The 23,049-nt window shown below is 55.9% G+C and overlaps 1 protein-coding gene across 2 annotated transcripts in view; it reads left to right on the forward strand.

The window, feature by feature from the left end:
• The window catches only part of Dlgap4 (DLG associated protein 4), a 160,449-nt gene that overhangs the window by 30,806 nt on the left and 106,594 nt on the right, over positions 1–23,049 (forward strand). For both annotated transcript variants that reach the window (XM_028855600.2, XM_028855598.2), the window contains exon 2: positions 22,072–22,256. The gene's annotated coding sequence lies outside the window, so the exon portion shown is untranslated. The remainder of the gene's footprint in view (positions 1–22,071; positions 22,257–23,049) is intronic.

The raw sequence follows: 23,049 nt of genomic DNA on the forward strand, positions 1-23,049 counted from the left end.
TCCAGCTAAGGTAGCTTGTTAGCATCTCAAAAAGCCTGCCTGCCACCATGTATATTCATGGAGCTTCAAAGAAGCATCTCCAGATTGGGCTCCCTTCCTCCAGGAGCAAATTCCCGCCCTCTTGGAGGCAAAACTATGGTCTGGCTGGACACCCCCCCCCCACACACACACACACCAAGAGAGATGCTGCTTCCGGCTGTAAGGACTACACATCTGTTCCGCCTGGTCAGCTGGGGAAGATGTGGGGACTCTGAGTGGCCTTGTTCCATTCTGATCCCACCTTGGGACCCATGGAGGATGAAGGTGGGGCCCCAAGGCATGGACGTGCTAGGGTTACCTGGCCTGCTTTCCTGGCTCACAGTGTCTTTTGTGAGTATAGTGCCTGCCTTCTGAACGCCTGGAACTTTTCATACCAAGAAGTTCATGAAGGTCTGAGGGAGGGGTGGAGATGGAGTGCCTCTTGGATGCTAGAGAAGCACCCACTGCTGAGCCACATCGCTAGCCAAAGGGTTTGTTTAAAACTCTAAAGAGCAGCCAACCCTGCTCTTCGGACTGTTGTCTCCAGGCCTGGGGTGGTGAGTATGCCCTGCACCCACTGCTAGCCACCGCACTGGTGGGGGCATCCCCTCGCCCCTTCCCCTCTGCTCGGCCACCTCCTTTGTGCCTCCCGTGTGTTTTTCCAGGCACGGTCCGGTGCTGTCTCCCTTCAGGCACCTCCTCTGGAAAGCCACGCTCTTCTCTGTCCTTCTCCTGACACCAGCAACCCCAGCTCCACCCCCGCACTTACTGAGCACTAGGTGTTAGGAAACTGAGGCTCATAGAGGTGGGGTCTGTTGCCATAGCCACACAGTATGTACACCGGTGAGGCAGGATTTGATGCCTGTATGGTTGTGTCATTTGCTTCCCGTGCCCCCCCCCTCCCCACCCCCTGCTTTCTTCTGGCCATCCCACTGCAGTGCCTGCCTGGTTCCCCCTGCTGCCCTGGACGTCCTCTACAGGTCATGACACCCCCCCCCCCCCCCCCCCCCCCGGTGAATCTTCAAATCTTCATCCTATGTACTTAGCTTAGAGATGCGGAGGTATGGACAGATGTTTGCCAAATAGAAGAAAATGGAGACAGAAAACGGTAGGGACAGGCTTCTGCCATTTCCACAGTACCGAGTTAAGGCATCGCTCCTGGGGTCTACCTTTGGGGACCCGCCTCAGTGGGTATCAGCAGCAGCAAACGCAGGAGGTCGAGAAGCTACTGCCACACCCTGTACCCGCGGGGACCTCGATGTCTGGGAGTGGTGACGGAGGAGGGCCGGCAGGGAGATCCGTGTTGGCTGAGAAGTTCAGCAAGCTCTACTTGAGAGCAGTTGCTGGGTACCAGGCACCGTGGTAGGCCCTGGGGCCACAGCTGTGCATAAAGCAGACCGGTTCTGCCCTCACAGGCTCCTCCAGGGGTCAGAGGGCAAGCAGATAGGACTGCCAGAAATACTACAGTGTGGGTAGGGATCCCTGGGGCTTGGGGGAGGGGTGGGAGTTGAGAGGCTTTGGGGATGAGTTACTGAGCCCAGCTGAAACAAGTGTGGGCTGTGCAAAGGCCCCGGGGTGAGAGGAGCTGGGCTTCCTCGGAGGCTGTGGGGGAGGGTGACATGCTGCGGCCCTGAGGACTAAGGTCTCGGGGCGGTGGGTGGGTTGGTTTGCAGTAGAGAGCTCGCTGTGGAGCGCACGTTGCAAGGGCCCAGGTGGACACGGAGACTCCACTAAGGGGGAGCTATTTTTAGGGGTGGTAAAGGTGACCTAAATCAAAATCAGGGCTGGGTGGAGGCAGAAAGGAGGTCCACTGAGCTCTGGGGGAGGAGCTCTTACTGGTTAGTGAGATGGGCTGGGGGGTGGGGAGGCTGGAGACTCCCACCTCCAGTGTCCACCTGCTGAAGAGACCCCAGCTCTCCTCCAGAGGAGGCCTGCAGTATCTGGGACTGACAGGTCTACTGGAGGTGAAAATCACACCTCCCTCGGAGCCGATTGCCCCCTGGGGGTGTCAGAACACCAGGTACCCATTTTAATTCTCCTGCAGTCTGCTGCTTTATCGGGTCCTATTTGGAGTTTTATTATTATTGCTGTTAATGGTTTGAAAAGGCCTTTTAATTAAAGCTGCAGGTTGGAGCTGCCGCCTGAGTCCCTGGGGTGGGTGGGAAGGAGCCTTGCCAAGCCTTGCCTCGCCCTTACCGAGCTGAGGGGAAACTGAGGCAGGGGGCCTCAGTCCTTCCCTCTGGGCAAACATCTTTCCAGAGCAGGTCATGTAACATTATTTTCTGACTTGAACCCTTAGCTGGCTCCCGGGTGCTTCGTCATGTGGAAGCCATGAGCCTGGGTGTTGAGAGCTTGGACATAGTCACTGGCTGTAGGACCGGGACAGGTGGCTTTGTGGCTGCTGACTCAGTTTGCTCGTGTCTCCTAGAGCCTTTAAGAGCAATAAGGAGACAGCCCAAATATCTGGCCCAGGCTGAACGCCGAGCACATGCCGCCATGGTGCTCCGCCCTGCCTGTGAGCAGCGCTCTGTGAATGTTCGCTGCTTTATCGAGGATGCTGACACACTGCCTTCTTCCCTCTCCTCCTAGCCCAGAGCACTTAGGATCCCTTCTCCCCACCTATGAGCTGCCTCCTCTGGGAAGCCCTCCCAGATTATGCCCAGACCTTCCTTCCTAGAGGAAATAAATTCCTAGGTTGGACCTGAACTGCCACCTGGAGTGAGACACTAACTTTGAGGTGGGACACGAAAACTCAGGGCCTACAGGATCGGACAAGTGAGGTCAAAGAGAACGCAGGAGAAGGGGGGGGGGCAAGCGCTTTGCAAGCTCTTGTATGGGAGAGCAGCTCCCGCCCTGGCCCTGCGGCCAGAGCCATGCTCCTCCTCCAGGGGGACAAGTGCTTTCACAGGACTTAGGGTCCTGAGCTCTGCCTGTGTCTCTAGAACAACTGTGTGCTGCCCTGAGCTCTGGAGGACTTATGCTGCCTCTCTCTCCCCCCTCCACCCCCACCCCTTAGCCCTCAGACATCTTTCTATGCCCACTGATGCGGACAAGTTTCTGGCCACCAAGGACACCCAGCTGACAGCTGTTGACTCCCCATGCTGGGACCTTCCACCTTCCAGGACATTTGCACTGGCTTGTCCCTCTGCCCTGGTCTTACTGTCCTTCACACCCTCAGGGATCTTCCTGCACATGCCTGGCCTGAATTCAAATGTCCCTCCCATGCATTTTGCTTACGCCTTCTCTCCAATGAGTAGAGTAGTGGCCACTATGCCAGGGTCTGGGGACAAGTGACCCCTAGCATGTGGCATGTGGCACGTGAATGGGACTGGAGTAGGATTTGGTCCCACGGTGGTCCCTGGGGAAGGAGAACAAGGGGTCATCTTCGTGAAGGGAGGTCCCACCATCAACCTGCCCTGCTGCCCCGGCTCTCGTTATTCCTAGGACGTGCCGTGAGTTCACCAAAGCTTTGTGTCCCACCGAAGTCGGCCTTGCTTGTGCTTCCTTGCTGCAGAGACACTCCTCTTCTCCCTGGGACCCCCGGAGCATGATCCCCCATTTGCACCCAGTGTCTGTCTCTGCCCACACTGCCTGCTCCTGGCAGCTTAGCTGTTGGAAGCCTCAGAACTGGGGAGGGAAAAGAGATAAAGGGGACTGGGGAGATGGCTCAGTTGGAAAAGGCTTGCCTTCTGCATGCAAGGACCCGAGTTTGAACCCCAGAACCCACTTCAAAATGCTGGGGGTGGGGCACACCCAGTGCTGGAAAAATGTAGGCAGGGGGAATCCGTGGAGCTCACTGGCCAATGAGTGTAGCCTAATTGGTGAGCTCTTGGCCAATGAAAGACTGCCTCAAAGGAGGTGGTGGTGTTCCTGAGGATGGCAACCGAGATTGTCTCTAGCCCCACCCCCGTCCACATGCACACTTTTTTTTTTTTTTTTTTTTTTTTTTTTTTTTTAAGGGAGGAAGATTCATTCCAGGGGGCTGGAGAGTTCTGAGAGTGAGACTCCCCCCGCCCCCCACCGGCTGATCGGGGACACCAAGTCCATTTCACAAGCTAGAAGATGATGCTTAGCAATGTGTTCCTCGGGCGAGGGACAAAGTGCAGAGTGAACCCCAGGCTGGCTCACAAGCCCCCTGGAGGTCTATCTTGATCCAACCCTGAGGCAGAGCTAGAACTGACAGAGGTTCTGGCAGCACCCACTCGTCCAGAAAGCCCTTCAGATGGCATGGCCACCCTGGTGCCATGCTGAAGAGAAGCTGTGGTGAGGACAGGGATCCCTGCAGGGATCAGGTGCCTGCACAGCTGGAGAGGAGGGAACGGAGGACCAGGGGAAATGGAGGTGGCTGTAAGGTGGCAGCAGCCAGGGCCCCTCCACCTGAGTCATCCCCCCTCACCCCGCCACGCTGGGTACCTAGGGTTCCAGGCTGTGGCAGCTTTAAGAACTCTACTCAGCAGGGGAGCCCACCTCTCAAGCTGCTCAACATGGGAGCCCCTTCTCAGCATGCTCCAAGCCCCGACTTAGTGTGTGTCCCTGGAAGGGGCCTCTGGGCCCTTGCCGCCATGCTGGTTGATGTCTGCCCCCCGGGCTAGGATTTAGGGGATGCTGTGACTCCATTCAGTGGATTCCAGCCCTGTCTCCCTTTGTCTTCACCGTTATATGAAGAAGGAATGGGGCTTGGCTTGTCCAAAGAGGATGCTGAGGCCCTGAGAGGGGAGGGGAGGGAGGGGAGGAAGGCCTGGGGTCTCAGTGGTCTGTAGGTGTGTGGGCCAGCAGCTTCTGTCCCTGATCCTCAGGGTCCCTGGCTGTCCAGGATGCTGTGGGGTGGGGCAGGGGCGTCGAGGGAAGCTCCTCAGGTTGTGTGGCACACTAGAGCTGGACATGTGTGGGGAGCCTTGTCTGCTGAGAGCTGGGTGCTGGCGGGGACCCAGCCATGAGTAACAGGGGGTGGCAGGGAGGCCCATCTGGAAGCTGCTAGAACGATAGTAAAAAAAAAAAAAAAAAAAAAAAAAAAAAAAAAAGCCCACCAGTCATTCATTTAGTAAACATATACTGAGTGTCAGCTGTGTGCGAGGCCCCCCTGGGTAGCCTGACCTCTACCCTCAGAAACCACCAGCCTAGGTGGAGCCATCAAATAATTAAATATAACTAGGCAAACAGGAACCCCCACTTAGCCAGGGCTTGGGAAAGAGTCATTTGAGCTAAACTCTGAAAAACATGTGAAAGCTGCCCAGGTGAAGAGGAGGAAAAGCCATTCTGGGCAGGGAGACAGTATGGTAAAGACACTAGGGCGCGGGGAACATCTCGTGTGGGGTAGGAATATGCCCCTAGCAGGGGAACCTGTCTGGGAGGGAGGGGACTCTGCTGAAAGGGTGGGGACTCAGCAGCCCCTGGAGGGTCTGCAGGTTACCTTAGAGGGGGAGCCCTGTGGGTCTGGGGTGCATGTTTCAGTACGCTCTGCCTGTGAGGGAATGTAGCCGGCGGCAGCATGTGCTGAGCCCCAGTGCCTGTGGGGGACATCAGCAAGAAGCATGTGTGGTGCTTGAGGTGAACTGCAAAGGAGCCTGCCTGGAGAGAGATGGAGCCCCAATGATGGCTTCTGCCTGGGACCCACAGTCCTGGCAAAGGAAGTGACTAGCAGGTGGGACAGTCTTTAGAGACCCCGCATCTGTAGATTATGCGGATTCCAGGCTGAGTGGGGGAGGCAGAGGGGGAAGGGAGACAGTTGAGGACCAGAGCAGAGGAGGTGAGGAGGGGAGTCTGGAGTAGCCAAGGGTGTCCCTTTTGGCATATTCGTGGTTGACTACCATTGTGAATTCAGGCCCGCCCCATCAACACAGGGAGATCTAATGCCCAAAACCCTTCAGGAAACAGAGCCCCAGATTGGAGCCCTGATGTCCCCTCCCCCTCTGACTACCCACCAGTGTGTGCATACTGCCCCTGCCTCAGGAAATTTGCCTGTTCTGGAAGTGGGGACAAGACAAAAGTGGGGTGTCCCTGGCGCACCCACACACACTTGAGAGCTGGGTCGGGGCTACCCAGCTCTGTCTTGTGAGTCACATCACATGACTGTTCCCAAGGTGCAGGGGCTGTGTGATTCACCATCCCTGGGACATGAAGTGGTAGGAAGAGGGTGGCTTGTGGAGGAAGCCACTGAAGGTTCCGTTCAAGCCGCCATACCCGTGTCCCTGGACACACAACAGCCTAGGCCAGGGCTCCCTGGCTTGCACCTTGGCCATCCAAAGAAATGGCCGCACTAGAGGTTGGTGTGAGCAGGACCGAGTAGAGAAAAGAGGGTTTGCTTCTCAGAAAGGACCTCCCTCTGACCTCCTAGTGGGGAGCTGGGCTTCTGGGAGGACAGGCCCCCTGGTGGCTGTCTGGAGGCTGGTGGGAAAGGGGTTGGGTATGAGCCGAAGAGCTCCATTACTGGGACTGGGAGGCGGAGGGGGTGGCATAAGTAGCTGTCACTGAAGGGGTGAGTCAGGCACCACTGGTAGCATTGAGTCAGCTCCAGGGGGAGAGGGGAAGAGACACAGCCAAGGTCAATCCCAGAGAAGTGGGCTCTGAGCACCTCTCACCTCCCTAGGCCCAGGCTAGAGCAGACAGCCAGCATGGGCTTCCCCTGAGGAGAGAGGGGTGCTCCCACTACGCTGGTGTGGCGAGGGGAACTGAGACCCAGTTCACTCCTCCCTGACTGCCAGCCTCTCTCCAGATCCTCTGACGCTTAGCAAGGCGTGTCCAGCCACAGGGCTGTCGCCCAGCCATCCCCTCTTTGCAGAACCTGCGGCCATTGTGACCTGTGGTTCTCTCTGTCTCGGGCCCCTGCAACACCAATCACAACGTGATCCTGTTACCAGCTTGGTCTGCCCCAGGCCAGGAGCTCAGAGTCATGTGTTTTGATGGCTGTCCTACCCGCAACCGCCAGCAAGAACTCCTGGCCTTGGTCAAGTACACGTTGTGTGCAGGCAGGATGGCCCCGCTTGCACAGGACTCTGACCCCCACGGTCACCCTCTGAGAGTGGAACCATTCCCTCTGTTCAGAGGTTAAAGATGGGGAAACAGTGCTAGGAGGCCCCTTGACTCGAAAGCCACTGTTCCTGCAGGAGGAGGTGGGTGTCCTGTCTCAGAGCCCTGCACTCAGGTCAGTGTACTCCGGTGCATGCAATAGACACTTAGTAAATACTGGGTTGGCAGAGATGGGAAAACAGGTTTGCTAGAGCAACCCAGGCTGTAGAGGAGGAGCTGGCCCATCTTCCTACTCCATTCGTCCAGCGTTTCCTGAAGCTGCAGGTACATGGTCCTCAGAACTCCGCAGGCACCATGGCAGCAGCCCAGCTTCTACCAGCTGGTGATACGGGCTCAGCTCCCTGCAGACCCTTCATCCCATCTAGTTTCTGTCATTGAGAGCAGGCGGAGGCAGAACACTTGGGTCAGAGTATCAGGATCAAGAGGATTATTTCCCTAGGAGTCTCTGGCCAGGAAAGTAGACCTCTGAGGTCCAGGGAATGAGTGGGAACACCCGCAGAGCAGCCAGGAGAGTGCTCCTGGGCTCATCAGCGCTCCCTGCCTTCTTCCTGGAGCAGGATCTCCCCACCAAGAGGGCAAAGCCAGAAGCCTTTGGGCCAGGAGCCCACTGTCTTGCTGTGTTTTGCTGTGTCTGGGGCAAGCCAATCCTCTCTGAGCCTCGGTTTCCTCTTTGATAGAGTTGAGTGCACCGAGGGAAACTGGAGGTGTGTCTGCAGGGAAGGCTGGGGGCATCTTTTGGATTGAACTGAGGGGATCGATGGGATGGACAGGTGAGGGTGTCAGGCTAGGAACCTGTCCAGGAAAAGGGGCTGGAGGCCTCAAACCTGGCAACTTCCCAAGCCTCGAAGGCTAGGCCCAGCTTCGACCAAAGGCCCCGCGACATCCTCCGTCCCAGTGATGTTGATTAATGGCCACAGAGTACATGAGCGCCAGCGGCCACCCCCCTCCGTGGAATCAGCGATGATCTATGGGATTGGGTCCCTCGGGGAGCAACCATCTGAGCTCAGAGAAGCTCTAGAAGTGGGTCAGCACTGGGCGGGGCCTGGATGAAAGCGGCCTGCTGGAAGGGAGGGGCTCAGACTGTCTTCTCTGTCCCGGAGGTCAGGTGGTATACCTAGGACTTCATGGCAGAGGGACCTGGGACAGGGTTTGTAGCCTGAGAGCCACACACGGTTGCCCCAGCTGCTGGCAGGGGTGTTTTCTCCTCTGCCTGATGACAGAGACTGAAAACCAAAGCTAGTATGTGTGTGGTATTGGATGCTTTCAACCCTAGGCAGCCAGGGAAGGCCTCTCAGCTGGGGTGACATGGGCGAAACCAGGGAATGAAGAGCCCAGTTGTGGGACTGCTGGGGAAAGGGAGCCTGTGGTAGCGGGCGGTGAGGGACATGGTGCCGAGTTTGGAGCAGGAGTGGAGAAGGACCTTAAAGAGCCTCCCGAATCTCAATTAGAAGTTTAGGGTCCTGGAGGGAGAGCTCAATGGTTGAGAGCACTGGCTGCTCTTCCAGAGGACCTGGGTTCAATTCCCAGCACCTACACGGCAGCTGCCTGTAACTCCAGTTTCAGAGGCTCCAACACCCATATACAGGCATACACAGACGCAGGCAAAACACTAATTCACATAAAAATAAAAATAAATAAGTAAATAAAGAAGTAGTTTAGATATTGGGGAGGGAGGGAGCAGCTCCCTCTCCGATTCACACAGACCCCTCTGTCCTCCACAAGAGTGAGTTGGAGGGGCACTTGGGGAGACTGTCTAGAGAGGTGAGTGTTGCCGAGATCCTGACATAAGGTAGCTGTGGCTTGGGCGTGGAATCGGGATGGGATCTAGTCATGGCATTCCTTGTTAAAACCACTTACTGGGCTTCCACTGGACAGCTCCGGATTTAAATGGCTCAGTCACATGCTCCTGTGTTCCTCACACAAGGCCTAGGAGTCCTGATATAGAGATGACACCACATGGGACAAATGTCCTTGATTCACTCATGGCCACTCAGCTGGGAAGGAGCTGATTTTGTATTCCATCCCCCTTTTAACACCTCGATGGATCCCCATTCCTTCCAGACCCCAGAGACCTCCTCAAGGTGAAAATTGGATGTTTGAGGCTACCAGGAGTCCCCCACCTCCCTGTCCAGTGGATTTGAACCACATCTGTGTATGCCTGTGTGTGAGCATACACCCCACTCATCAGAGGACTGGGGACAGGATCAGGCTGGGAGCATACCTGGATCTAGAGCAGCTTACCTGGGTCTGGAGGGCCCAGCTGTGTGCTTACCCGGGTCTGGAGGGGCCCAGCTGTGTGCTTACCTGGGTCTGGAGGGGCCCAGCTGTGTGCTTACCCGGGTCTGGAGGGGCCCAGCTGTGTGCTTACCTGGGTCTGGAGGGCCCAGCCAGGTGAATGCCTGGTTCTGGAGGGGTCCAGCTATGTGCTTACCTGGGTCTGGAGGGGCCCAGCTATGTGCTTATCTGGGTCTGGAGGGACCCAGCTGTGTGCTTACCCGGGTCTGGAGGGCCCAGCCAAGTGAACACCTGGGTCTGAAGGGGCCCAGCCAGGTGCATGCCTGGGTCTAGAGGAGCCCAGCTGTGATCTCCTGGCACCACCTCTGTGGTGCTCAGACACCTGCCGGTAAGGGCGCTAACAGGCACCATGTGGCCACCAGCCCTTGGCCACACCTGACACGTCTTCTCTGTAGTCCACTCATGTCTCTGCCTTGATAGAGGACCTTCCAGCAGGGTAGAGACTGTCATGAAGGCAGCAGCCAGCCTGTGGCTCCAGCAGCATAGGTGGTGGTGGGGGAGGGGAGATTCTTGTTCACAGTGCCGGGGAGCCCGGCTTGGAGTGGATTGAAGAGGCCTATTCTGGGAGGCTTTCTGGATGAATCGTGGTAAGTCAGGCCCTTCCTGACTTGAGCTCCCCAAATGGATACTGACCAAGGAGAGGGGATAGAGTTGATGGTTTTTAAGGCTACCTGGTCTGAACTTTGCGCTCCACTTCACTAGCTACGTGATCTTGGGCAGCTAATTTCACCTCTCTGTGAACATTATTTCCCAGGAGTGCCAGAAGGAGGGACAGAAAAACCCTTGGGTGGGGGCACAAGAGTCGGCATCCTTTCATGGCACCTTCTCAAAGCTCATCTACCACCTTGACCGTGGGAGCTGACACTCTGGGCCTCTCCATCCGTTGTGACTGCCTCTCTGCATTCCCATTGAGGGAACTGAGCCCCCAGCCACTGAACTGGTACAGGATCTCACAGCCGGCCACGCTTCCCCCTGTATCCCTCTCCATCAGTCTTCTTCCTGATTCCCAGCGGGCAAGCTGGTGCAGGGCAGAGCCTGCTCTTAGAAGTGTGTGGTTTCAGCACCATGGCCAGCGGCCAGCTGCTGGAGGAGTTTGAGGCTGACTGTCCTTACCCGCTGTGTGGAGGCAGCAGGCTCTGGGAGAGTCCCCAAAGCCAAAGGGCCACTTCGACCCCCGCACAACGTCTACTGGGCACAGTGAGCACCTCCTTGGAGGGGCGCAGCCAGCATGCCAGCTCCAGGTTCAGACACCGCCACTCCCTTTCTAGGCCTTAGCATCACCATGGAAACGGTGCAGGAAAGTCCTCCCAAAGACCCAGCTTCAGGAAGCTCAGGTTGATGTGGCCTTGGAAAGCCCCAGTACTGGATCTCATGGGATTGGTCCTGCCCTCAACCACTCTACAAATGAGAAAATCAAGGCCACAGGGAAGGGAAGACAAGGTTCTCGGAATGTCCCAGCAGTAAGGCAAGGCTCCTAGGAGTCAGCTAACCTTACTGCCCCATTATGTAGATATAAATGTTGAAGCAAAGTGAGAATCTTTGGGGACCTACCCTAGCTGCCTGGAAACCCAGTCCTAGAAGAACCTGGCTCTCTTCTTGCTGGATGTGTGTGGATGCTGAATCTGTGGGGTTTGTCTCAGTACACGCACTCCACCCCACTGTGGGTAGAGACTGAGGTCTGGGCCAAGGCTCATGGTCACAGTACATCTTGTGGACATGGACATAGTTGGCTTGGGTTTAGATCCAGCTCTGCGCTCTCCAGCCATGAGACTTGGCTGCTTGTCTATGAAGTGGGAGAAGACAGGACCCACATCACCTGGTTATGAGGAGGGTAGACTCCAGACAGGACAGGCCTGCCCTTTGCTGTTGGGAACTTCCCTGTCAACAGTAGTTAGTGTCACCTGTCGTCAGCCCCTTGGTAAATGTGTGTGAACAGTGACATCAGTGAACAGCAGACTCACCTGCCAATCCAGGACAGTTCTCCAGGCCCTCAGGACAGCTTCCCAATCTGTTCCATTCTCTATTCTGCAGATATTTGCTCCCCACCTGTGTGGCCAGAGGGCCTGCCTTGGAATGCATCATGCATTGGGATCCTTTGGGCAGAGCTCATGGTGTGTGCAGGGCTGTGACCCCACACTGGATAATGGGGGAGACCAGGGCAGCTGTCTAGGAGGCTCAGGAAGAGAGCTCTTGCATCCACAGGGCTGGAGGCCCTGAACAGGCCTCAGAGGGCAGGTTCTGGTAGCTTTGGCACCAGCACCCAGGCCCGAGCAGAGCCATAGGGCAGGCCTCTGGCATGCCCTGGGATCCCAGGGAGAGCATGCAGAGTGAGGAGGATGTTCACAGCTGAGATTGGCAGATGGTGCTGCGGATGGAGGAGCAGAGCCCACGACGTGATGCAGGCAGGAGAAACAGGTTGTGCCTGGAGCATGGAGTGGGCTGAAGAGCTGCAGATCTACGCAGAGGAGGTGGCTCATCTGCGCTGCTGTGGCTTACACAAGCCCCTTTGTTTTCTTGCTCGCTCCCCTGGCGTAGCTCAAGGAGTTCCAGACCTCTAGACCCCACCCTGACCCCACCTCGTGCCTGCCAGCCCCGGTCCTTACCCACCCACCTCTCTGCTCTAAAAACCGAGTCATACTCTGACCTTGAAGTCTATTCCAATGAAATGAATCCCGCCGTGGGTAAGGGCGGGTTGACTGTGGAAACGAGGCTCCTTCTAACGGGGTCTTTAGTGCTGCTGCTGGAGGCTCTGAGGGAGAAATAGTCAGCAGGGAAGCTTGAGAGGACACCCCAGTCTTGGTGTCCGCGATATGTGGGGACCTTTGCCCCCAGCTTTTCTTCTTGCCTCGAGTTCTGCCTGAGCGGGTGCCTAAGCCACTCGTTCTTGCCCTCACTGGGCTCTGTGTGGCAGCCAGATGTGTGGGCAGCACTTGTGGACGTTGGGACAGGAGCTTGGGAGGACTGAGCGGCCCGTGGGCAGCACTGCCTACTCCCAGCCTGTGGCCAAGGCTGTCAGGAGAGGCGGGGCCCTGACCTGCTGACGGTGTGAGGCCATGGTGCAGGCTGAGGAGTGTGGCCGCAGTGCGGAAGGGAGGGGGACTCTGCAGTCTGCACAGTGGCCGTGAGAGGTGGGTGAGACAGGAAATGGGGACTGAGCATGGCCAGGGGGTCTGTACTGCCCTGTTCGTTTGCATTTATTCGGCAGGTAGATAGTGAGCACTTACCCTGGGCTGTCCCTGAGAGCTGTGGAGAACGAGTCAGATGTGGTCTTCTCTGGCACAGGCTTCATGGTCAGAGTCTGAAATGAACATTTTCATGCGAAAGCTGTGAGTCTCTGCCTCTGAGTGACAGGCCCCCACAGAATAGCTTAAACCAGATGGAAATGTGCTCCTGTCCCACATGGGAGTTTCCTCCTTGAAGATGTAGGGAGGGGGCCATTCTGCGCTGGTTGTCCCCTTACCCTGCAACCACAAGACGTCTCCCTAGATAACTGAGGCCACCGAGCAACAGCGTGGCATCCAGCAGGGCTTCTTCAGAAGCCTGCCTTCCCCACTGACCCTTGGCAACTATGGAGAGCACGGGTGAGGCCAGCAGCAGGGTGGGAGGGGGGCAGAGTTCTGTGCTGGCCGGCACCTGAGACCAGTCTCTTCCAGGGGACACACCAACCTCCGCATCTCTGAGTCCTTTTCCTGGAGAGTTCTCATTCAGGGTCCTACCTGCTTAGGGTGTCCCGAGTGATGTCTGTCCACAGGCCTGCCTGCTCCTGTCCCTGACCTGAGTATGGTGGCATCATCCTTTGGAGGGCGCCCTGGAACGCCCCGCACTGGCTGTTTCTAACCATGCAGTTTACATACCGGTCCATTTAAGTACTCATCCTGGTGAGGCTCTACAGATTTACACAGTGTGCAACCAGCACCACAACCCAGGCTTCCTCTGCCTGGTGCCAGCCGGTCCCCACTCCAGGTCATTGATTTCTTCCTGTCCCTATAATTTTGCTTCTTCTTGAAAGGTCATATAAATAGAAACATGCGGTGATAAATAATTTTAGTGTCTAGCTTCTTGCAGTCAGTTTGAAATTTTGCCGTTCATCTATATTTTTTGCACACACTGGATCTTATCCCTTTTAAGTGCTCAGTACTATTCCATTTTGTGGAGGTCACACACACACTATGGTGTGATGATCTTCTGATTGGATGAAGCAGTTGGATGTTTTTGGCTTCAGGCTACGACGAACAGTTCTCTTGTCCTGTGCTTCTGTGGTCACAGACGCAGATATCTGTGTCTGCCTTGGATGAGAGGTTGCGTGTCCTGCAAACCTGAAATATTTGCCATTGGCCCTTAAAGAACAGTTTGTGTGACCATGTTACAGCTGAAAGTCAGGGGCTCCATGACCCTTCTCCCCCACTCATCAGAACTGAAGGCTGGGAGTTACCCCCACCATCTCCTTGCCCTCTAGACCCCTACTACCTAAGTCTGGATGGCTTCTGTGGTTTTTAAGATTGTGTGTGTGTGCACAAATATGTGAAGGCCAAAAGTTGATGTAAGGTGTCTAGACTAGCTGGCCAGTGAGCTCCAGGGATCCGCCTGTACACTCGGCTCTCTCTCCCTCCCTCTCTCTCTCTCTCTCTCTCTCTCTCTCTCTCTCTCTCTCTCTCTCACACACACACACACACACACACACACACACACACACACACACACACAGCTCTGAGGTAACAGATACTGCAGTGCCCAGCTTTTCTTCCACGGGGCCTCATCTTGCATTTTACTGACTAAGCCACGAGCCATGAACCATCTCCCCAGTTCTTCTTTGATTTTTTTTTTTTTTTTTTTTTTTTAAGCAGAGTCTCATGTATCCCAGGCTGCCTTGAACTTGACATGAAGCTGAGATTTACCTTGAACTTCTGATCTTCCTGCCTCCAGCATGGATTAGAACATAAACCACCATGCCTGATTTTATGCAAAGCTGGGGACCCGGGGGCCTCGGAACTTGGTGCAGTCTGGGCAGGCACTCCACCCAACCCCCTGGCTGGCGTCTAGAACCCAGTGTCTCTTGACTCAGACCCAAATAGAGCACCTTCATTGTCCCAGGTCTCTCCACCACCTCAAGTCCACCCCCACTGAGCTGTGGGTTGCTTATTTTCCACAGGAAACCGACCAAGTGCTTGGGCTCCTCACTGCTCTCAGGGAAAAGACCACGGTCTCTGGACAGGCAGGACAAGACCTTCTGGATGACTGAGTCCCTGCCTCTCTTTCCAGGCCTCTCCACCTCCCCATGTCTCCCTCCTTCTCTGGGGTCTACAGGCTGGCTCCCCACTGTGCAGAAGTTTCCCAAACATGGCATGCGGTTTCCGGTTTCCGTTCGTTTCCCAGCTGCCTACCTGGTGGACCCAGGCAGAGCCCTCTTTTCCCATATGTCCAAACCACTCCCCACCCCCCAGGCTGGCTGCCGGCCCCCATAGCCCTGGACTTCCACCCATCACTGTGGACTGCGATGTCTGTTTACGTATCTGCCACCCCCGTGGGATTGGGTGTTCCAGGGACACTGCCTGACTCATCTTGTCCTCATTGTGGCCCAGTTTGGGGCCACTTATGGAGTAGGAGCCCAAATGTTTGTGTGCAGGGCACCGTGTTCTCTGTATTTGCGCCAGAGCCCTGAGGAATTGGATGAGGCTTCCAGGGGGTGGGGTGGCTGTGAGGCACAAATAGATGGGAATGGATATAAGTGCTAGGTGTGAAGGGCCATGTCGCTCAGCAGCGGTCTGCCCTCTGCAGCCTTCCCTGGCTCCTCCAGACCACACGCTCGTCTTGAACATTAGTGTAAGGTGCACCCCCACCACACTGTTCTGTGAGAACAAAGACAAGCATGCCTGGCTCTTGTCCACATCTGGCCCAGGGCAGGGGGCTGCCAGCTGTTTCATGAGTGACCTTGGGCTGTAGACGAGCAGCTAAGTGGAGGGTGTGGTGTAGCCTTCGGTTTGAAAGCCAGCCAGTTCATGGTTCAGCTCTTTCTAGCAAGGCAACGGTGAGTTTAGTGTATTGTGAACACCCTGGAAATGGGGTCTGAGGCTGAGGTGCCAAAGGCCACCAGGTCCTGAGCCAGAGGGCAGCCACGAGCCATGTGCTGCTCTTAGACATCGTGGATTCGGTTCTGCAAGCCCGGTGGGCTGGAGCCCTGTGTGGACAGTGCCTCAGAATATTTCTCTTGCACACAATATCCCCCCCACTTGAAAAAAACTGTGCATCCACGGGATGTGGGAATTTGATCACGGGGGACACGTCTAACTCTGGGGTGAGTCCTGGGGCTTGAATGTCACTCACCGGAGTTTGCTTCTGCCCAGGCATCCACTTACCGTGCAGCCCGAGGCCACACAGTGCCCTCCCATGCACAATAGGTGACCAGCAGCCTGCCGAGCTGAGAGGGTAGAGGAGGAATCGGGGGCCTCTGGAATGGTGGTGACATGTGTCAGGCTTTGCTATGACTGCTGACAGACCTTGCTCTGCAGCTGTGAGAGATGACAGGCGGCCAGATCAGGCCCTCGGAGGGGAGCCTCCCCACCTGGCACCAGCTCCCAGATCCAGCTCGGGGCAACTGCCTCTGCCTCTCCAAATCAAGGGTGGTGCTAGCATCTCATGGCTGCTGGGGGTGGATCTGGGCCTACAGCCAGTGGGTAAGACTGGCTCAGGGCAGGAGGCGAGGAAGGAGAAGGACAGAGTTTAGAGCCGGGGCTGGCCTCTCTGCCCAGTCCTGGGCTCTGGCCAGCCCGCTGCATCCTGCGCAAACATAACCAAGCCCCACCAGCCACTGAGCATGGGTTTAGCAGCCAAGGCTCGGTGGCACCTCCTCTGGGCAAAAACGTTCCACTGCCTGCCAGCTGACTGGTGGGTGTTCACAATTCTTCATAGCCATCCTAGCCACCCCAATTGTATGCTGAGATTGTCAAGGCCTCAGTACAATGAGATATTTTGAGAGAGGGAGAGAGCGCATTTGCATACCTTTTATTATAGCACATTGTTATAATTCTACTTTATTATTAGTTATTGTTATTAATTTCTACTCTGCCTACTTCTAAGTGAAGCTTTATCACAGATGTGTGAACAGGACAAAGCATGGTGTGCACAAAGCTCAGTACCCTCTGAGGTTAGGGAATATACTGGGGGATCTGGGGACGTCCCCCCCCCCCCCCGCCGGCAGGGAGAGGAGGAAAGAGCAGCCACTGTGCTGAGGGGAGTGAATGGGGTGTGCAGGGGTTCCTGTGGCTCTCACGTCAGATCTTGGCAAGAGGCATACAGGATTCCCATTTCACAGACGGAACACTAAGGTCACCCCTCCAAGGTCAGTAGCTACCAGGCGGGACTGGGATCTAGCCACAGGATGTGTGGCTCCAGAGTTCATGCTTGAGAAAATCCCAAGTCCCACTGGGTCCTCCAGGTCCCTTTGGAGTCAGCCACAGTGGACCCTTCCATCTTGCCCTCTGCCTGATCCGGTTCCACCTCCACCCCGTACCGCAGGTCTCTGCTTATGTCTGTGCCTTGTTTAGCCTCACAGGATTCTTCCACCATGGTCCAGCTCGTGAGTGAGAACCATGAGTCCAAGGGTGGGTTCTGTGTCTGTTTTCGTACTGTCGTGGCCAGTGAAGGCCTGAGTTACCATGTGGCCTCGAGGGTGGTCTGTGAGAAGCTGGGGGCAGCTGGTGTGGACCCGTAAACTAGGGCCGGGTAGCTTGGTGGTGGATGGTGGCCAAATGGCTTGTGTTCCCGTGCTCTGAGGGAGATGGTGGTGGGAATAGGAGAGGCAGTTGTCCAGGGGGCTAGGGCAGTCTGGAAGCAGGCTCTGTAGTGGGATGGGCAGGAAGGAGTTGGGATGGTGCCCGTATTTCTGCTACAGGGACTCCAGCGATTGGTGGTATCATGGGGAGCCATGGACTGCAGGGAGGGGGTGGGGGCTATTCGAGTATGTGGGTGTGTCCTGAGGAGCCTGAGGCAAGGCTGGGAGGCAGCTGGGAGAGGGGCTTTGTGGAACAGGCTGAGGAGCCTGGGTTTGGGGTGAGGAGGAGGGAGGTCAGTGTCCACGTCACTGAGTAGGGCAGCAGGTCACTGCCTTGGCATTGAGGGGGCCTGGGACAGAGGAAACCTCTTAGGGAGGCAGGACAGGCCGGCTGAGGAGAGCCTAGGACAGGAGGGACCATCAGTGCTTCTTTTAGAACCCACTTTGCCAGTTGGTGGTGGTGGTGCATTCCTTTAATCCCAGCACTTAGGAGGCAGAGGCAGGCGAATCTCTGAGTTTGAGGCCAGCCTGGGCTACAGAGCTAGTTCTGGGACAGTTAAAGCTATACAGAGAAACCCTATCTTGAAAAAGCAAAAAAAAAAAAAAAAAAAAAAAAAAAAAAAAAAAAAGAAAAAGAAAGAAAGAAAAGAAAAGAAAAAAGGAAAAGAAACCACTTTCCCATTTTACATTTATTGAATTAGAATTGCCTGTATAAATCTGTTTTGCAAATTATATGTTGGGACAACAAACACCGCTGAACTGCATGAGGCGGCAAGGCCAGCGGCTTCGGCGGTGGCCCGGCTGAGTCCTGGTGGAAGGCTCTCTCCCCATGACCGGGAGCTGCTGAGGACTCAACTTTCCAGCTGTGGCATGAGCCCCACCCCGCTCATGTCTTGGAAGGAGCCTTCTACAGAAGTGAATTTAGGGAGGCAGCGGGACCACGAGATGGAGCAGAAATGATGGGTCTGCAAGATGGCTCTGGGGGTTGGGACCCTTTGAAAGACGTGCAAGAGTCTTCAAGACAGGGACAGGATGTTTTATGTAGAAGATGAGAGGCTATGGGAAGGGACAGAAGAGCTCCTGGTCACTTGGTGATAGCCCCGGAAGGTGACCAGGTTAGAGGATGGCAGAGGAGGTTCGAGTCTGGGGAAGTTCATCCCCGGGCTTTACTCACAGAGGGTGTGAGATGGGCACAGGGCAGGACCTCTGAGGGGTGAGGTGGGCTGCAGAGAAGCACCAGGCCTGTGAGTGGAAGCGGGGAAAGCGGGAGCTCCTCAGGAGGTCAGTAAGTATCCACTCACCATCGGAAATATTTACTAGATGTTACTTTTGTTGATCAGCTTCAAACGCCTGCTGCTCTGTCTCTGACCCAGGGAACTGACAGAGCTCTGACGCGGATGGGGGCGGAGCACCTTGTGGGAGGGGCCAACAGGCTATGTGTCCTGTTTGGTAAAGATACTGCAGAGGATGGCAGGCCACAAACTTGGGCGCTAGGAACGTTCAGTGAAATAAATGGTCAGGGAGTAGCAGCATCTTGTGTTCCTCTGAGCCTCACCGAGGCTGCCTGAGGAGGGACTTCAAACCACCCCCATCTTCGATATCAGCAACCGGGCACAGAGAACTTAAGACATTTGCCCAGAAGACGGGGCAGCCCAACGCTAGGGAGGCAGAGGCAAGCAGATCTTTTCGAGTTCAAGGCCAACCTGCAAGTTGCAGGCCAGTCAGAATTCCACAGTGAGACACTGTGTCAAAGCAAAACAAAAACAGGAAGACGCTTGCCCAGGGTCACTCTGCTTCATAACTGAGAGCCTGAACTTTGACGCGGAGCCTCTGATCATCAGTTCAAAATTATCGCTGTGGGGCTGACCTGCCTGTCGTTGACCAGTGCACATGGAGGCCCGGCCCAATCATTCAGTCGAGCGGCTAGTACCAGAGAGGTTGTGAAGGAAGTGAGAGAATCGGGCTTGAGGACATCTGGGCCGCCAGTGTGCTGGGCACAGGAAGAGCAGAGGCAAAGGCCTGAGGCCAGCGCACGCCCGGTGTGTCTAATGAAGAGCATGAAGGCCGGTGGACCCGGAGGAAAGGAAGCCAACGGGGACCGGGGCTTGAGCGAAGCTGATCCAGGGCTGCCTGGGTGGTTGAAGGGTGCCAGCTTGTACTTGAGGTGAAGTGAGGCCCCGGAGGTTTTAGAGCTGAGGAGGGGTAAGGCCTGACTTAAATTCTAACCCGACAGCTCTGGCTTCTGTGCTGGAGACAAGAGTAAAAAAAAAAAATGAGGAACCCAGAGCCAACATGGATAATCCAGGCAGGAGCTGGTGGTTACTCAGTGCATGGCAGTGGCTGATGGGCAGGTGGGTCCCCTGTAGCATTTCAGGCTGGACAGGAGAAGGAGAGATGTCCAGAATGACACCAGAGCTTGGGCATGGGTGGCTGGGAAGGCGGGGTTCTGGGGAGACAGGTAGCTGTGGGAGGGGAATGCTTCATGAAGAACTTCTCACCTCCATTACTCCTGCTAATCCCTGGCTCCCTCTGGGGGTAGGAATTGAGACCCACTGACATGGCTCCTCAGGATCACGTGGTTAGAAGGGAGTGGAGCATGAGAGTGCACGCTAGGGTTTGTAAGTCTGGCTCCGCACTTCAGTTAGCGAGGGCCTCCTAGGTGCCAAGTGCCATGCTGAGCGCTGGTACCAGGGAGTGAAGTAAGGGTGCTTCGCTCTGGTGGCATCCCAGTCTGAAGGAGCGGCAGCATCCGTGAGGCTAGAAATGGAGCCACTCCAGCGGCAGTGTGTTCAGCAATGGGAAGGAACGTCCCAAGAGGTCCTGGGGCCAGTGGGAGCCCAACCAGTGAGACATCGGGTGGCTTCCCGGAAGCACACAGACCTCTGGGAGAGAGGACTTCTTGGAAGCACGTTTGTGGGTTTTCCCTGTGGAACCCCAAGGAGGCCACAGGCTCTCGGATTATGGATGGCCACCAAGTTCTGTTGTGCTTTGGTTTTTTTTTTTTTTTTTTTCAAAGGATTTAACAGTTACTGAGCTGTAACACACGTGCCATATGTTTTACTAATTGGAAGTTAGATGGCTTTTAGCTCATACACAGAGCTGTGTGTCCATCGCCACAGTCCATTCCAGAACCTCCCCCATTGCCCCAGAAAATGCTTCCCTCTCTCAGCGCTCGTCCTCACCGCAGCTCTTGGCAGCCGAAACCAGACTTGATTCTACTTCCCCTTTCTGCAAAGCCACAGGCACCTGTGACAGTGTGTGTCCGTGGCACTGAGCAGATGAGGTCTTTAGCATAGATTTTTTTTTTTTTAAATCTTGGCCTTATATGTAGATTGTCCAAGACTTAAATGGACTTCACAGACAGCAGGGGCCTAGGGTCTGTTACCCATCACAGACAAGGGGGAAATGGGGGGGGGAATTTCAGCCTTCCCTCAGCAGGTGACCTTGGGAGCTCCGAGGGGGCTTAGGGACCTCCAGGTCAGGATGCCTTCCTCTGCCGTCACCTCTTCCTTTAGCTGTAATGCTGGTGAGTTTGGCTCTAAGTGGCAACTTGGTGGGAATCCCCAGGGGTGGCGTGGAGCACGCTGTGGATTTTCACACCCCACAGTGCACCTGGAGGTCTTCCATGCATACTTCTGAGCATGTGTCCTCTCATTGAGAATGTTCTTAAGTCGCACATCTCCTTTCCTGCTACCTAAACCCCGCGCTGGTCCTGCCTCTTTTTCGTGTTCTTCCTCGGGGAGGTGGGTTTTGTTGTCCTAGAACCAACCAGAGGTCTGCGTTAGAGACTGCTGCTCTGCCCTCATTGGTGATCAGTGTGTGCTCCTCGTCAAAGGAGTGTCATGGCGCTAAGGAGATTTGGAGACACCCCATCAGGACCCTCCCTTCCGCCCTGCCTTGCTGTGTGCCTCAGTTTCCTACTTCAGAAAGGAGGAAATGAAGTCTGTTGCACAGGTGGCAGTGTGGGGGAGGTGCCATTTCTGGGCAGACCCTGGGGAGAGTTTGGAAGAGCATCCCTGGGTCTGGGGACCAGCAGATGAAGATGTTGAGCATCCCAACCTCAGCTTCCCCTTCCTGTTTCTTACTGTGGTGAACTGGTCCCTGTGTCTCCTCTAAGGACTTGGTGGAGGGGCTGAGTCTAGCTGCCCAGATTCTGGCCCTCATGTTAATGTTGCCTTGGTGTCTCAGTCTCAGTTTTGTGACCCGTAGAATGGGAGGGGAGAGGGACATCCTCCGAGGCCTCAGGGTCAGCTAGCTGCCTCCTGGGTAGGTGTGCAGTGGACAGCCTTCTTCCCATTAACAAACATCCAGGCGCGGAGTAGTCAGGGGAACCTGCTCAGGCGGGCGGGCAGAGATGCCTGGCATCCCTCCATCTAACTGGGAGACACTCAGGCTGCCGGGACAGGAGAATGGCACTTCCCAGGGTCTCCCCCAAGGGAGTGCCTTGTGCCAGCATACTGTTTGCATTACCTTCTGAGACCTCCCAGGAGCTCTCAGAAGAGTGCTCTTCACAAGAAGAGAAACTGAAGCTCAGAGAGAGGAAACCACCTGTCCATTATCCCCTCCATGAGCGAGGGGCCAAGCTGGGATTTGAACTCACAGTGGCGTGACTTTGGCCCCTCTCCTCGCTTCCCTGGTGAGGTGGGCAAGGGGGGAGTGGCCAGGGGAGGAGCAAGCTGCGGAAGGACTTGGGAACCGTGGCTTCCCCACTGCTGGCTGCTGCAGAAATTCTGTGGGTGGTGGGAAAGGCATTGTAAATATGCATGACATGCAAATCCACTTCTAAGACACCCTGGGCCTCCCAAGAGCTGGGGTGCCAGGGTTTTCTGGAAAATACAGTGTTACACAAACACTTGGGTTTCTATGACAACTGGGCTGCCTTGCCCCTTCCCTAGGGCTGGTCTGAAGGTGTCAAGGTGCGGCACGCATCTCTGGCTAATCAGGGTTCCTCCTGTGTCCTGCAGGCACCGGTGCCACCCTCTGCCTGGAGCCTGGTGGCCCCCCTGTGTGACCAGGGTCCAACGCATGCCTCTGATGGAGTGCTGGAGGGATGTGTGTGGCAGTCCCCAGTCCCACACCCACTTCTGAGGTGTCGTCTGCAGCACACTTGCCAGCTACCGTTTCTCCTGTGCACGTAGCTCCCTGGTTGGTAAGTACAGCCACCGTCCTGGGCACCTCACCCACCATGGCGCTTGCCACCATTGGGAAATGCCCAGTCCTCCCACTGCCAGCACCCACGAGCTGGCACAGGGACCTCCACAAGAGTGTTCTCGTCTGGGCACAGCTTACAGTTTAACCAGCTGGGTGTAGCCATCCTCCTGACAACTCTGGAGGTGGGCATGGTGAGGATACCCATTTCCCCAGGGCACTGCCTCAGCGAGGGAAAGCCTTGCTGAGGATGGACAGCAAGCTCTGCACATTTCAAATGCCACACCCAGGGCTGGGGTAGGGGCCGAGCACAGGTTGGGGGGGGGGGAAGAGGAGCAGGGAGCCTGGCTGCAGACTGTAGCTTGACAAGAAGGCACTCTCCCTCCTCCAGCCCCACCTGCCTAAACTCACAATGAGGTGTTGCCCTATCGCTGACTGTCCCTCCACACCCACACTGTCTTCACGAAGCCTGGTTCCTCCGTCATCCTTCCCACAGAGCAGGGACAGCCACCTCAGGCCCACATGGCGCCAACCACAGTACTTGGCTCACTTATCTCCTTGTTCTCGAACACCTCTCCCCCACCCCCCCGCCAGAGTTCTGCTGGCCTAATAAGTCCAGTTCACAAGTGAGGAAACCTGAGGGTCCTCAGCCACCATTCAGCCTAACAGTATGGGACCCTGGATTGAAGATCTGCCTTCTTGAGTGGCCTCAGCTTCCCAGGGGCTAGGGTCAAGGAAGGGAGTGGGGGACGTGGGCATCCCTCATGATCTTTCACCAGACTCCAGCGGGACCC

This window comes from Peromyscus leucopus, chromosome 4, assembly GCF_004664715.2.
Source record: "Peromyscus leucopus breed LL Stock chromosome 4, UCI_PerLeu_2.1, whole genome shotgun sequence".
NCBI lineage: Eukaryota > Metazoa > Chordata > Mammalia > Rodentia > Cricetidae > Peromyscus > Peromyscus leucopus.